Consider the following 12979-nt stretch of genomic DNA (forward strand, 5'->3'; position numbering starts at 1 on the left):
AGAACGCACAGTTCTTTGCTGTGCTTTTGCCAGCTTAAGTCTTTTTTTTTCTAGCGAGAGGATGAGTGCTTCCATCCTCATTTGAAGCTGAACCACTAGCCATGAACATAGGCCAGGGCCTCAGCCGTTCCTTGCCACTCCGTGTCGTAAATGGCATATTGGCAAGTTTACGCTTCTGCTCAGACGCTTTTAATTTTGATTTTTGGGTCATTTTACTGAACTTTTGTGTTTTGGATTTTACATGCTCTCTACTATGACATTGCGCATCGGCCTTGGCAGACGACGTTGATGGCATTTCATCATCTCGGCCATGACTAGTGGCAGCAGCTTCAGCACGAGGTGGAAGTGGATCTTGATCTTTCCCTTTAACCTCCACATTTTTGTTCTCCATTTTTTAATGTGTGGAATTATATGCCAGTATCAATAGCAATGGCCTACTACTATATTTACTGCGCACAACTAAAAGGCACCACAGGTATACAATGTAGATGGATGGATAGTATACTTAATGGATGACGAGTGATGACACAGAGGTAGGTACACAGCAGTGGCCTACCGTACTGCTATATACAGTATACTGGACCTGGTGGACACTGTCAGAAAAACTGCTAAACTAGTCTAAGAAAAAGGCACCACAGGTATACAATGTAGATGGATAGTATACTTAATGGATGACGAGTGACGACACAGAGGTAGGTACACAGCAGTGGCCTACCGTACTGCTATATACAGTATGCAGGACCTGGTGGACAATGTCAGCAAACTGCTAAACTAGTCTAAGAAAAAGGCACCACAGGTATACAATGTAGATGGATGGATAATAGTATACTTAATGGATGACGAGTGACGACACAGAGGTAGGTACACAGCAGTGGCCTACCGTACTGCTATATACAGTATACTGGACCTGGTGGACACTGTCAGCAAACTGCTAAACTAGTCTAAGAAAAAGGCACCACAGGTATACAATGTAGATGGATGGATAGTATACTTAATGGATGACGAGTGATGACACAGAGGTAGGTACACAGCAGTGGCCTACCGTACTGCTATATACAGTATACTGGACCTGGTGGACACTGTCAGCAAACTGCTAAACTAGTCTAAAAAAAAGGCACCACAGGTATACAATGTAGATGGATGGATAGTATACTTAATGGATGACGAGTGACGACACAGAGGTAGGTACACAGCAGTGGCCTACCGTACTGCTATATACAGTATACTGGACCTGGTGGACACTGTCAGAAAAACTGCTAAACTAGTCTAAGAAAAAGGCACCACAGGTATACAATGTAGATGGATAGTATACTTAATGGATGACGAGTGACGACACAGAGGTAGGTACACAGCAGTGGCCTACCGTACTGCTATATACAGTATGCAGGACCTGGTGGACAATGTCAGCAAACTGCTAAACTAGTCTAAGAAAAAGGCACCACAGGTATACAATGTAGATGGATGGATAGTATACTTAATGGATGACGAGTGACGGCACAGAGGTAGGTACACAGCAGTGGCCTACCGTACTGCTATATACAGTATACTGGACCTGGTGGACACTGTCAGCAAACTGCTAAACTAGTCTAAGAAAAAGGCACCACAGGTATACAATGTAGATGGATGGATAGTATACTTAATGGATGACGAGTGACGACACAGAGGTAGGTACACAGCAGTGGCCTACCGTACTGCTATATACAGTATACTGGACCTGGTGGACACTGTCAGCAAACTGCTAAACTAGTCTAAGAAAAAGGCACCACAGGTATACAATGTAGATGGATGGATAGTATACTTAATGGAAGACGAGTGACGACACAGAGGTAGGTACACAGCAGTGGCCTACCGTACTGCTATATACAGTATACTGGACCTGGTGGACACTGTCAGCAAACTGCTAAACTAGTCTAAGAAAAAGGCACCACAGGTATACAATGTAGATGGATGGATAGTATACTTAATGGATGACGAGTGACGACACAGAGGTAGGTACACAGCAGTGGCCTACCGTACTGCTATATACAGTATACTGGACCTGGTGGACACTGTCAGCAAACTGCTAAACTAGTCTAAGAAAAAGGCACCACAGGTATACAATGTAGATGGATGGATAGTATATGTCACAGCTGAGGGCCTGAGCTGACGGGAGGCAGCCTCAGTTGTAGGGGCTGAGATGTACCGGAACCTGGCAGGTTGTATCAGACCCCTGGACATGTAAGTAACATGAATAATAACTGCCCGAAGGCGTGACCACGACAACTTGGATAAAAGTCAATGATGTTTATTATGACAACTCCGCAACACAGCAGCAGTAAAAGAAAACGTAAAAGTCAGCAAAGAATAAATACAGTTCCTGGGTACTACAGGATGGCAGGAGCCACAGGGCACTGGTAGTGTGAGATAGTTCTTATGATCTTCTAGATGGAAAGTCCTTACCAGGCCCGACTGTAGCAATGGAGATAACCCAGGATTGTGCCAGCTGGTGTTCCAGGAAAAGCTGGGTTGCTGAAGATAAAACAGCTGCTGTGGATACTGGCTGGAACCAGACTGTTGTTAGCACGGAGTGGATACTGGCTGGAACCAGTCAAATAATAAATGAACTTGGGAGCGATGAAATATGAACTGAAATGTAGAACTTGAGAGCGGAGAAATAATAATACCGGTGGAGAGTGGTAAAGTGTAGAAAGGACACCGGCCCTTTAAGGGAAGCTGTACTCTGCTGGAAGCTGAGCTGGAAGCAGGTAATGTTGTAGCTGGAAACAGATGAATCCACAATGGATTGGAGAGTCAGGCTACACCGCAGGTGGAATGCTGGTGCGGGTCTCTATGGTGGAAGTCTTGAGACAGGAGCTGGAACCTGGAAGACAATCACAGGAGAGAGACAAACAGGAACTAGGTTTGACAACCAAAGCACTGACGCCTTCCTTGCTCAGGCACAGTGTATTTATACCTGCAGCAAGGAAGGGATTGGCTTGGCAATTATGCAGATTAAAAATACTGACAACAGATTGGAGGAAATGATCAGCTGACAGAATCCAAGATGGCTGCGCCCATGCAGACACTTGGAGGGAAGTTTGGTTTGTAATCCATGTGGTAATGAAAACAGTAATGGCGGCGCCGGCCACTGGAGACAGGAGACGCCAGGCTGACAAGTGCACATCCAACCACGCGGACACAGCGGAGGCCGCGGCTGACGTAATCGCCACTCTGACACTCTGCATGCAGAAGCTCAGGGACGGCGGCGGAGGCCGCGGGAGACGCCATGCCAGATGTAATAAGGCGTTACTGTGACAGCGTCTCAGAGAGACAGGAGAGGATGCAGGAATGTGAACATTAGGATAACAGATGGGATCCGGTCCTGGAGCGCTGAGCCAGCCTTAGGAGGCATCTGATGGGTAAGAAATGGCGTCCAGATACCCGGATCGTGACAGCACCCCCCCCTTTAGGAGTGGCCCCAGGACACTTCTTTGGCTTTTGAGGAAACTTGGAATGGAATCTCCGGACCAAGGCAGGAGCATGGACATCAGAAGCATTGGTCCATGAACGTTCCTCAGGGCCGTAACCCTTCCAGTCAATAAGATACTGTAGTTGACCGTAACGGTGACGTGAGTCCAGGATCTTGGCCACTTCATACTCAACGCCTCGTTGAGTTTGGACTTTCGGAGTTGGAGGAAGTGAGGAATGAAACCGATTCAAGATCAGCGGTTTCAACAGGGAAGCATGGAATGTCCTGGGTATTTTTAAGAAGGGAGGCAACTGAAGTCTGTAAGCAACAGGATTGATGACTTGTTCAATCTTGAAAGGACCGATATAGCGAGGTGCAAACTTCATACTGGGAACTCTTAACCTCAAATTCTTCGTGGATAACCATACCCGATCACCCACCTTGAGAGCAGGAACTGCTCGACGCTTCTTATCCGCAAACTTATTGTACCTGAACGATGCCTTGAGCAGAGCTGATCGTACGCTCTTCCAGATATTGGCAAACTGATGCAAGGTGATATCCACTGCGGGAACAGAAGTTGCTGGAAGCGGTTGGAACTCAGGGACTTTAGGGTGGAATCCAAAGTTAGTGAAGAATGGTGTTGAAGCAGATGAAGAATGATACTGGTTGTTATGACAGAACTCGGCCCAGGGAAGTAATTGAACCCAGTCATCTTGAGAGGAGGACACATAGATGCGGAGGAAGGCCTCCAAGTCCTGATTCACCCTCTCGGTTTGACCATTGGTCTGAGGATGGTAAGCCGTGGAAAACTTTAGCTTGACTTGAAGGACTTGACATAAACTTCGCCAGAATTTGGCTGTGAATTGAACTCCTCGATCTGAGATAATTTCTTCAGGAAGACCGTGGAGTCGGAAGATCTCTTGTATGAATACTTGAGCCAACTTGGAAGCTGACGGAAGACCGGTGAGAGGAATGAAGTGTGCCATCTTGGTGAACCGGTCAACTACCACCCAGATGGTATTGAACTTGTTGCACATGGGTAAGTCTGTAATGAAATCCATCGACAAGTGGGTCCATGGTCGACGGGGAACGGATAGTGGAACCAGTTGCCCCGCAGGCGACTGGCGGGATACTTTATGTTGGGCACACTTTGGGCAAGATGCAATAAACTCCAAGACGTCCTTTTTCAGAGTTGGCCACCAATAGGACCTAGAGATAAACTCCAGGGTTTTTTGGATACCTGTATGTCCGGCAAAACGGGAAGCATGGGCCCAATGCATGAGCTTCTTCCTTAGCATCGGCTTCACAAAACTTTTCCCTGATGGGGGAGTAGAGTCCATCCCTACCGTGGAGAATGCCAACGGATTTATAATAGGATGCTTGTCTGAAGACTCTGACTCATTTTCTTGCTCCCATGAGCGGGAAAGGGCATCGGCCTTGCGATTCTGAGAGCCCGGACAGAACTGGAGTTTAAAGTCGAACCTGGAAAAGAAAAGTGCCCATCTGGCCTGACGAGGGTTGAGACATTGTGCGCCCTTCAGGTATAAAAGGTTCTTGTGGTCTGTAAGTATGGTGATTGAATGAGAAGCTCCCTCCAACAGATACCTCCACTCTTCTAGAGCGAGCTTGATGGCTAGCAACTCCTGGTTGCCAATGGCATAGTTGCGCTCAGCTGGGGAGAACTTCCGGGAGAAGAAACTGCAAGGGTGTAAATGGCCATCTTTAGCCCTCTGAGATAACACCGCTCCTACTCCAACGGAGGAGGCATCCACCTCTAAGATGAAAGGAGAGTCGATGTCAGGCTGTTTCAGAACAGGCGCAGAGATGAACCTTTGTTTTAAAAGATGAAATGCTTGCATGGCTTCTTCAGACCACTTGGACGGGTTAGCACCCTTCTTAGTGAAAGCAGTAATAGGCGCCACAATGGTGGAAAAGTCTCGTATAAACTTTCGGTAATAGTTGGCGAACCCTAAGAACCTCTGGACCCCTTTGAGGGTTAAGGGTACCGGCCAATTTTGGATTGCTTGTAGTTTCTCAGGATCCATCTCTAGTCCGGAACCGGACACAATGTACCCTAGAAACGGAATGGACTTGACTTCAAAGACGCATTTTTCTAATTTGCAATAGAGATGATTGACACGGAGACGGGACAGAACCTCTTTAACCCAAAAACGATGTTCCTCTAAATCGTTGGCAAAAATGAGGATATCGTCTAGATAGACCACGACATGACGGTATAGAATGTCTCTGAAGATCTCATTGACAAAATGCTGGAAGACAGCTGGAGCATTGCTCAATCCGAAGGGCATGACGAGGTACTCATAATGTCCGTCACGGGTGTTAAAGGCTGTCTTCCACTCGTCACCCTCACGGATCCGGATGAGATTGTATGCACCTCGCAAGTCCAGCTTTGTAAAGATGGTAGCTCCGCTAACTCTGTCAAAGAGCTCAGTAATCAGGGGTAAAGGATAACGGTTCTTGATGGTAATGTCGTTCAAACCTCTGTAGTCGATGCACGGCCGCAGACCACCATCTTTCTTTTTTACAAAAAAGAAGCCTGCGCCGGCTGGAGAAGAAGAAGGTCGAATGAACCCCTTTGCTAGGTTCTCTTTAATATATTCCTCCATAGAATGCGTCTCAGGCAGAGACAACGGATAAGTTCGGCCTCGAGGTGGAACCTTCCCTGGAACGAGATCAATCGGACAGTCCCATTCTCTATGAGGAGGAAGGATATCAGCAGAAGCTTTACTGAACACATCCGTGAAATCTTGATATGGAGGAGGTGGAACATCAGACGACCTGGGGGAGGAAGAACAGACAGGCAATACTTTAAACAAACATGTCTCAGCACAGGAGGAACCCCATGCCAGGATTTGTGTAGTCGTCCAATCAATTGTAGGATTGTGAAGACGGAGCCATGGAAGGCCCAGGACCACAGGATGTGTGGCTCTTGGAATCACTAAAAAAGAAATAAGTTCGGAATGAAGAACTCCCACTCTCAGACGAACTGGTAGAGTCCTTAAAGAAATAACTGCATCAAAAATTTTGCTGCCATCCACGGCAGTTAAAGAAATGGACGAAGGAAGTCTCTCGGTGGGTAGGGACCACCGTTTAACATAGGCTTCGGTAATAAAGTTCCCAGCTGCTCCGGAATCAAGGAGGGCAATGACGTTCCGATAACGTTGAGCAACTTGAAGCGAGACTGGGAGATTACAATCTTGAGGAGATGGAGAGGAGATCATTACTCCTAGCCGGCCCTCTCCTTGGCGAGCTAGGATTTGGAGTTTCCCGGACGTTTGGGACAGGCATTAATGGTGTGAGACGGAGCTGCACAATAGAGACAGAGAAACTCGGAGAGGCGTCTTCGGCGCTCAGCAGGAGTTAAACGGGAACGGCCAAGTTGCATGGGCTCATCTTTAGATGGTGACAGTTGACGAGGAGGAGGAGCAGAAGATTTTGGAGCAGATGATCTTCCACGCTCAGTTGCTCTCTCTCTGAAACGTAAATCAACTTTCGTGCAGAGTGAGATTAGCTCATCTAACTTAGAAGGTAAGTCTCTGGTAGCTAACTCATCTTTAATACGCTCAGATAAGCCATGCCAGAATGCAGCATACAGGGCCTCGTCGTTCCATGCCAGTTCGGATGCCAGGATCTGGAACTGTATCAGATATTGTCCTACAGTACGTGACCCCTGGCGTAAACGGAGAATCTCGGATGAAGCTGAGGTTACCCGGCCTGGCTCGTCGAAGATGCGCCTGAATGTTGACACGAAGGCAGTGTAGGAAGATAGCAGGGTGTCGGACCTCTCCCATAACGGTGATGCCCAATCAAGGGCTGAGCCACTGAGAAGAGAAATAATGTAGGCAATTTTTGTACGGTCACTGGGAAAATTGCCAGGTTGTAGCTCAAACTGAATCTCACACTGGTTGAGAAATCCCCTGCAAAATCTTGGAGATCCGTCAAATTTTGCTGGCGTTGGAAGATGAAGACGTGGAGCAGAAATGGGTAAGGTGGGTGGGGTTATAGCTGGAGTCACTGTGGTTGACGCACCAGACGCGCCTGATCCACGGAGAGTTGTCTGAATCCCATCCAGCCGAGTAGAGAGATCCTGGAGACAGCGGACGATGTGGCCCTGTGCAGCCTCCTGATGTTCTAGTCGGGCTGCCGGTTCTTGCATCGGCCTGGCCGCTTGATCCTGGTCTCCGGCTGGATTCATTAGGTCAGTGCTTACTGTCACAGCTGAGGGCCTGAGCTGACGGGAGGCAGCCTCAGTTGTAGGGGCTGAGATGTACCGGAACCTGGGAGGTTGTATCAGACCCCTGGACATGTAAGTAACATGAATAATAACTGCCCGAAGGCGTGACCACGACAACTTGGATAAAAGTCAATGATGTTTATTATGACAACTCCGCAACACAGCAGCAGTAAAAGAAAACGTAAAAGTCAGCAAAGAATAAATACAGTTCCTGGGTACTACAGGATGGCAGGAGCCACAGGGCACTGGTAGTGTGAGATAGTTCTTATGATCTTCTAGATGGAAAGTCCTTACCAGGCCCGACTGTAGCAATGGAGATAACCCAGGATTGTGCCAGCTGGTGTTCCAGGAAAAGCTGGGTTGCTGAAGATAAAACAGCTGCTGTGGATACTGGCTGGAACCAGACTGTTGTTAGCACGGAGTGGATACTGGCTGGAACCAGTCAAATAATAAATGAACTTGGGAGCGATGAAATATGAACTGAAATGTAGAACTTGAGAGCGGAGAAATAATAATACCGGTGGAGAGTGGTAAAGTGTAGAAAGGACACCGGCCCTTTAAGGGAAGCTGTACTCTGCTGGAAGCTGAGCTGGAAGCAGGTAATGTTGTAGCTGGAAACAGATGAATCCACAATGGATTGGAGAGTCAGGCTACACCGCAGGTGGAATGCTGGTGCGGGTCTCTATGGTGGAAGTCTTGAGACAGGAGCTGGAACCTGGAAGACAATCACAGGAGAGAGACAAACAGGAACTAGGTTTGACAACCAAAGCACTGACGCCTTCCTTGCTCAGGCACAGTGTATTTATACCTGCAGCAAGGAAGGGATTGGCTTGGCAATTATGCAGATTAAAAATACTGACAACAGATTGGAGGAAATGATCAGCTGACAGAATCCAAGATGGCTGCGCCCATGCAGACACTTGGAGGGAAGTTTGGTTTGTAATCCATGTGGTAATGAAAACAGTAATGGCGGCGCCGGCCACTGGAGACAGGAGACGCCAGGCTGACAAGTGCACATCCAACCACGCGGACACAGCGGAGGCCGCGGCTGACGTAATCGCCACTCTGACACTCTGCATGCAGAAGCTCAGGGACGGCGGCGGAGGCCGCGGGAGACGCCATGCCAGATGTAATAAGGCGTTACTGTGACAGCGTCTCAGAGAGACAGGAGAGGATGCAGGAATGTGAACATTAGGATAACAGATGGGATCCGGTCCTGGAGCGCTGAGCCAGCCTTAGGAGGCATCTGATGGGTAAGAAATGGCGTCCAGATACCCGGATCGTGACAGTATACTTAATGGATGACGAGTGACGACACAGAGGTAGGTACACAGCAGTGGCCTACCGTACTGCTATATACAGTATACTGGACCTGGTGGACACTGTCCGCAAACTGCTAAACTAGTCTAAGAAAAAGGCACTACAGGTATACAATGTAGATGGATAGTATACTTAATGGATGACGAGTGACGACACAGAGGTAGGTACACAGCAGTGGCCTACCGTACAGCTATATACAGTATACTGGACCTGGTGGACACTGTCAGCAAACTGCTAAATTAGTCTAAGAAAAAGGCACCACAGGTATACAATGTAGATGGATGGATAATAGTATACTTAATGGATGACGAGTGACGACACAGAGGTAGGTACACAGCAGTGGCCTACCGTACTGCTATATACAGTATACTGGACCTGGTGGACACTGTCAGCAAACTGCTAAACTAGTCTAAAAAAAAGGCACCACAGGTATACAATGTAGATGGATGGATAGTATACTTAATGGATGACGAGTGACGACACAGAGGTAGGTACAGCAGTGGCCTACCGGTCTGCTATATACAGTATACTGGACCTGGTGGACACTGTCAGCAAACTGCTAAACTAGTCTAAAAAAAAGGCACCACAGGTATACAATGTAGATGGATGGATAGTATACTTAATGGATGACGAGTGACGACACAGAGGTAGGTACAGCAGTGGCCTACGTACTGCTATGTACAGTATACTGGACCTGGTGGACACTGTCAGCAAACTGCTAAACTAAAATGCACCACAGGTATAGGAATGTAGATGGATAGTATACTTAATGGATGACGACACAGACGTAGGTACAGCAGTGCACTCTGCACTGTACTCCTCCTATATAATATTAATTATACTGGTGGTCCCCAGTCCCCACAATAAAGCAGCACACTGTGAGCACAGATATGGAGTGTTTTTCAGGCAGACAAACGTATACTGGTGGTCACTGTCAGCAAAACTCTGCACTGTACTCCTGCTATAGCTGCTCCCCAGTCCCCACAATTAAGCAGTGTGAGCACTCAGCACAGATATATCATGCAGCACACTGAGCACAGATATATGGTATAGAGCGTTTTTTTCAGGCAGAGAACGGATAAAAACTAAACTCTGCACTGTACTCCTCCTAACAGCTGCTCCCCAATCCTCCCCACAATTATAGTAATAAACAAGCACAAGCAATCAAATCAACTGTCTTCTACTAAACGGAGAGGACGCCAGCCACGTCCTCTCCCTATCATCTCCAATGCACGTGTGAAAATGGCGGCGATGCGCGGCTGCTTATAGAATCCGAATCTCGCGAGAATCCGACAGCGGGATGATGACGTTCGGACGCGCTCGGGTTAACCGAGCCATACGGGAGAATCCGAGTATGGCTCGGACCCGTGTAAAAAAGGTAAAGCTCGGGGGGGGTTCGGTTTCTCGGAAACCGAACCCGATCATCACTACTAAAATCGCCCCAATCCGCAGTTCAATAATTGATTACATCGCATGGATGTATTAATTATCGCATGCAGAGTCAGAGCTTGCAAGAAAGCAACTCCGCAGCCTTTCTGGGGTATTTTTTGTGAAAAATATCCCAAGTATGTGCTGTGCATGTGCTGGCGCTGCCACTGCCATTGCCACCTCCTGCTGTATTAACATAACTTTTAAGATCTGCTGATACCCAAGCTGCAGCACTGATCAATCCTGCATCTAAATCAGACCCCAAAGGCATGCAACATGATGAAAACATGAAAAGATCCTAGCACCTAGCAAGGGCAGGGAAGGGTAACTGAAGAAAAGAAAAAAAACTCCCCTGAACTCCGTTTGAGTGCGATTTGTAGAGGAAAAATTAAACATCTCTTCCCACCACTAACCATAATGGGCAAACAACTCTTACGGATTGATGCAGGGATTACAACTACAACTTTTCACACCCAACATATGACTTATATGTGGAACTTAGACCTACATCTACCATAGCAACAGCTTGAATGCCAGATAGAGGCAATTCCGCACTGTTGGTGCAAATAGCAGTGCCTATCTAGAAAGAACATGTGCCATAGGCTGCACTATCTGGACCCAAAGCACCTAAACAATGCTCAGATATTGTAGCAAATTGAAATTTAATAAGGGGTGAAACATCCATGTGAACCAACTGCTGCAAACCCCACTTCCCTCATCTGGATGCAATTTCTTGACGCACATGTGCAGTACAAATGCTGCCTTCATCTCTGTGATAAGCAAGCAGTATATGCGCTTTCAATGAGGGAAAGTAATCGCCGGGACATTCTATTATCAGAAATGCTCTACCAGCATGATTTTAGTGGTAAATTGCCTCACTAATTTATTTGTTATCGCTGTAAATAGTGGCTAAAATAGATGTTAGTTAACAAGGTATTTAGGTAGCTCTTATCATCATTATTATTATTATTATTATTATTATTATTATTAATTCTCTTAGTTTATTTTGTCTGCTTTGCATAATGAATATACCAGTTGTTTTATTACACTCGGCTTTTCAGATTCTTATAAATCTATTTCTTTCACACATGAGCACTTTAAAATAAGTCACAATTTTGGCAACTTGGGATTTAGCCTGACGTTCTATGTGTGTTGAAGGATGAGTCTTCTCATATCTAACTGGTTCAAAGACAGTATTCCCAGGACACCAGTGCTTGTGTTTAATAATACACAAATTCAATTGAAGGTTCTTACTTCTTTATCAATGACTGAAATACTCATGTTATGTCTCCAGAGTGTGGTATACAGAGTAATGTTGTCTCCATTCCAGAGACCATCATTTATCAGCACAGATATCTGTAAAGAAATCATATTTTACATTGTCAGGATCCAATTACGACCCCCATGTAAAAGCAAGTAGTAGAATACAATTTAATGCTGCCAAGAATGCTATTATTCAGATGGGTCAGATGGAACCGTTATATAGAAAAGGTTACAATTAGACATGGCCGGCTCTGGTTCTCTGAGAACAGGACCCATCCGAACATTGTGATCTGAGACTGGCTCGGGTTTTCCTACCTGCCCTGGATCCCAAAACGAGGCAAAAAGTCATCCTTTCTGTGTCACACTCACACGGGTTTTGGATTCTATAAAAGGTACCCAGTGATCGTGCCATTTTCACTCCAGCTGTAAAGCTTGTATAGTGAAGCTGTGTCTGTGCTGTGTGCATCCAGGGGTGCTGTGTTGCCCAACCAGGGGTGCTGCTGTGTTGTCCATTAAGGGGCTGCTGTGTCCGACAAGGGGTTGCTGTGTCCATCCAGGCATGCTCTGTCCATCTAGGGGTACTCTGTTCATCCATCAAGATACTGCTGTATTCTCCAGGGGTGCTCTGTCCATCTAGGGGATGCTCTCTCCATACATCAAGGGGCTGCTGTGTCCTCCAGGCAGTGGCGGATTTAGGGGGGGGCACCAAGGCACGTGCCCCCCCTGTCATTTTTAATTGATTGTATTGACCGCGCCGCTGCGCGCACCCGACATGTCCCGCTGCTGCTGCTCTGCTCACGGGGAGTCACCTGCTGCTGCTGCTCTGCTCACGTGTGGAGGAGGAACTTCACACAGATCCAGCCCGCCGCCGCCGCTGAGGGACAGTGCACCGCCGCCGCTGAGGGACAGTGCACCGCCGCCGCTGAGGGTCAGCACCCAGGAACAGTGCACGGTGGTGGGATACACTACCAGAGCCACGCTGCCTGTAGCTGCACAGCAGGAGAAAGATACCCTGCTCTTTGGCCTGTAAATACAAAGTAACAATTATAAATTCTATATTTATTTATTTATTTAGTGTGTGTGTGTGTGTGTGTGTGTGTGTGTGTGTGTGTGTGTGTGTGTGTGTGTGTGTGTGTTTTATATTAATATACAGGATGTAAATAGCATATTTTAATGTTATATATGGTATGTACAGTATGTCTCAACACATTTAAATGTAATATACTAAGTTATATATGTGCATGTAGTTGTGCAGTATAGTCAAG

The 12979-nt window shown here is 46.9% G+C and overlaps 1 long non-coding RNA gene across 1 annotated transcript in view; it reads right to left on the reverse strand.

The window, feature by feature from the left end:
• Positions 1–11507: 11507 nt before the first annotated feature.
• The window catches only part of LOC135050976 (uncharacterized), a 187150-nt gene continuing 185678 nt past the window's right edge, over positions 11508–12979 (reverse strand). Inside the window, exon 3 of the long non-coding RNA XR_010241964.1 lies at positions 11508–12738. This is a non-coding gene — a long non-coding RNA (uncharacterized LOC135050976). The remainder of the gene's footprint in view (positions 12739–12979) is intronic.

The sequence above is a fragment of the Pseudophryne corroboree genome, chromosome 2, assembly GCF_028390025.1.
Source record: "Pseudophryne corroboree isolate aPseCor3 chromosome 2, aPseCor3.hap2, whole genome shotgun sequence".
NCBI classification, from domain to species: Eukaryota; Metazoa; Chordata; class Amphibia; order Anura; family Myobatrachidae; genus Pseudophryne; species Pseudophryne corroboree.